General features: G+C 38.3%; 1 pseudogene; it reads left to right on the forward strand.

The window, feature by feature from the left end:
- The first annotated feature begins 1,119 nt into the window (after positions 1–1,119).
- Positions 1,120–3,104, forward strand: LOC116646627 (annotated as a pseudogene).
- The last annotated feature ends 228 nt before the right edge of the window (positions 3,105–3,332 follow it).

Here is a 3,332-nt window from a genome sequence, read left to right on the forward strand (position 1 = left end):
GAAGGAAAATATATGAAAAAACTGAACATTAAAGAAACAACCTATCCAATTAGAAAATGAGCAAAAGATATTTAAAGACATTTCACTAAAGGGAATATTCAGATGACAAATAAGCACAGGAAAAGATGTTCAACCTCATAGCCATTAGGGAAATGCAAATTAAGATCACAATGACATGTCAGTAAACATCTATTAGAACAATTAAAATAAAACAGAGTGGCAATAATGAATACTGGCGAGGCTGTAAAGAAACTGTATTTCTCATATACTGGTGGTTGGAATGTGAAATGTTATAGCTGCTCTGGAAGAGTTTAGACTTAGTGTCTTAAAAAACTAAACATAATAAACAACTGCCCAACTTGGCATTTTCCCAGAGACACAAATATCTACACATGTATACTAACAAGCCCAACTCTGTGATGACAGCTTCCAAATGGTGCACTTTCTACCCCTTTGCCTTCTGCCCCACATCTGATGAGAACTGGTGAGAAAGCCTGGGGCTCCCTCCTTAGGTCCTGCTGGGAAGGTCAGAACCTGCAAGCTTCCTTAAAGGAATACCCAGGGGAAAACAAGAAGACCAAAAGTAAAATAAATAAGACACACCAGAAACTAATAAAAAAGTCAAAAGTAAACAAATATAATTTAATACCGTAAAAAAAAAAAAAAATGGAAAAATAATACTATTTGATCAATAAAGCCAAAATCAGGTTCTGTGAAGATCAAGAAAATGAAATTAGCAATTGTGATCCAATAAAGATTGAGAAGAAAGACTAAATTTAAATATTGGGATTGAGAAAGGAAGCAAATAATACAGAGGCAATAAACCATAAGGAAATACAAAATATGAATGGCTTTATATATAAATTTGAAAACCTACAGAAAATGGATGTCCCCCCTAGGGGGAGAAATGATTAAAAGCAGCTCAAAGAGAAATAGAAAACTTGAAGAGACTGATTAAACTTTGAAGATATTGTAAAGATTACTAGACTAGAAGTACAATTCTGCAAATTAAAAAGAGAAAACCTTCACTGAACACAGCGCTAGCTCCCCAGATTACTGTTTTCTTCACAAGCCGTGCCAGGCCCACATGGAAGCAACTATGTTTAAAGCACTGATCTTGGCACCACTTACCATGTGGGTGTTTTCCAGAACAGGAAAGTGAAAATAATTGCTAATGACCAGGGAAACTGAACTACCCCAAGTTATGTCTCCTTTGAAACTGAACGATTGATTGGTGATGCTGCAAAGAACCAAGTTGCAGTGAGCCCCACCGACACAGTTTTTGATGCCAAATACCTGATTGGATGTAGATTTGACAATGCTGTTGTCCAATCTGATATGAAGCATTGGCTCTTCATGGGGTGAGTGATGATGAAAGGCTCAAAATTCAAGTAGAATACAAGGGAGAAACAAAAAGTTTCTATTCAGAGGAGGTGTCCCCTATGGTTTTGACAAAGATGAAGGAAATCGCAGGGGCTTACTGTGGGAAGACTGTTACCAAAGCAGTTGTTACAATACCTGCTTACTTTAATGACTCTCAGTGTCAGGCTACCAAAGATGCTGGAATTATTGCTGTCTTAATGTACTTAGAATCACCAATGAGCCAATTGCTGCTGCTATTGCTTATGATTTAGACAAAAAGGTTGAAGCTCAAAAGAATGTGCTTATTTTTGACTTAGGATGTGGCACTTTTGACATGTCAATCTTCACTATTAAAGATGGGATCTTTGATGTAGTGATCCACAATTCATTGTTTTCATATAACACCCAGTGCTTCATGCAGTACACGCCTTCATGGATCACTACAGCAAAAACTAATGATATATTGTATGGTGACTTACATAACATAATAAAATTAAATTAAATTAAAAAAAAAAAGATGGGATCTTTGAGGTCAAATCTACACTGGGAGACACCAACTTAGGTGGAGAAGACTTTGATTACTTAGTCGTCAACCATTTTATTGCAGAGTTCAAGTGCAACATAAGAAAGACATTGGCGAGAACAAGAAGGCAGTCTGACACCTCCATACTGCTTATGAACATGCTAAGCATACACTTTCTTCTAGCACCCAGGCCAGTATTGAGATTGATTCTCTGTATGAAGGAATCAACTTCTATATCTTATTATTCATGCCTGATTTGAGGAATTAAATGCTGACCTGTTCTGTGGCACCCTGCACCCTATAGAGAAAACACTTCAGGATGCCAAGCTATATAAATGTCAGATCCACAATATTGTCCTGGTGGGTGGTCCTACCCCTATCCCCAAGATTCAGAAACTTCTGTAAGACTTCTTCAGTGGAAAAGAACCGAATAAGAGCATCAACCCTGATGAGGCTGTTCCTAATGGTGCAGCTATCCAAGCACCATCCTTTCTGGAGACAAATCTGAAAATGTTCATTTGCTGCTGTTGGATATCACTCGGTTTTCTCTTAGCTTTGAAAGTGCTGGAGGAATCATGACTGTCTTTATCTAGTACAATACTACCATTTCTACCAAACAGATGCAGACCTTCACTACCTACTCTGACAACCAGCCTGGTGTGCTCATTTAGGTTATGAAGGTGAGCATGTTATGACCAAGGACAACAATCTACCTGGCAAGGCATTCCTCAGATTGAAGTCACTTTTGATATTGATGCTAATTGCATCCTCAGTGTCTCTGCTGTGGATAAGAGTACAGGAAAAAAGAACAAGATTACCATCACAAACGACAAGGGCCACTTGAGCAAGGAAGACATTGAGCTAAAAATGAGAAGCAGCAGGACAAGGTGTCTTCCAAGATTTCACTTGAATCTTATGCATTCAACATGAAAGCAGATGTTGAAGATGAAAAACTTCAGGGCAAGATCCATGGTGAAGACAAAAGATTCTTGACATGTGTAATGAAATCATCAACTGGCTTGATAAGAACCAGTCTCCAGAGAAGGAAGAATTTGAACATGAGCAGAAAGAGTTGGAGAAAGTCTGCAACCCCATCATTAGCAAACTGTACCAGAGTGCAGCAGGCATGTCAGGAGGAATGCCTGGGGACTTCCCTGGTGGTGGAGCTCCTCCATCTGGTGGTGCCTCTTCTGGGCCCACCATTGAAGAGGTTGAATAAGCCAACCTGAGAAAAGGTCTAACATTCTTCCACATAAAACATTTGAAGGACCCAAATTTGTAGCAAATTCCATGGCACTTTTAAAGTTGAGCTGCTATAGTAAATAAACTGGACATTCTTGATATTTTAATATGGAATATATGCACAGGGAAAGGAAATAAACATTGCGCTTTATAAGCACTGGGCTGTAAATGGAAAAACAATGTCTTAAATAAAACTGTATTTAAG

The sequence above is a fragment of the Phoca vitulina genome, unplaced genomic scaffold, assembly GCF_004348235.1.
Source record: "Phoca vitulina isolate PV1807 unplaced genomic scaffold, GSC_HSeal_1.0 scaffold1, whole genome shotgun sequence".
NCBI classification, from domain to species: domain Eukaryota; kingdom Metazoa; phylum Chordata; class Mammalia; order Carnivora; family Phocidae; genus Phoca; species Phoca vitulina.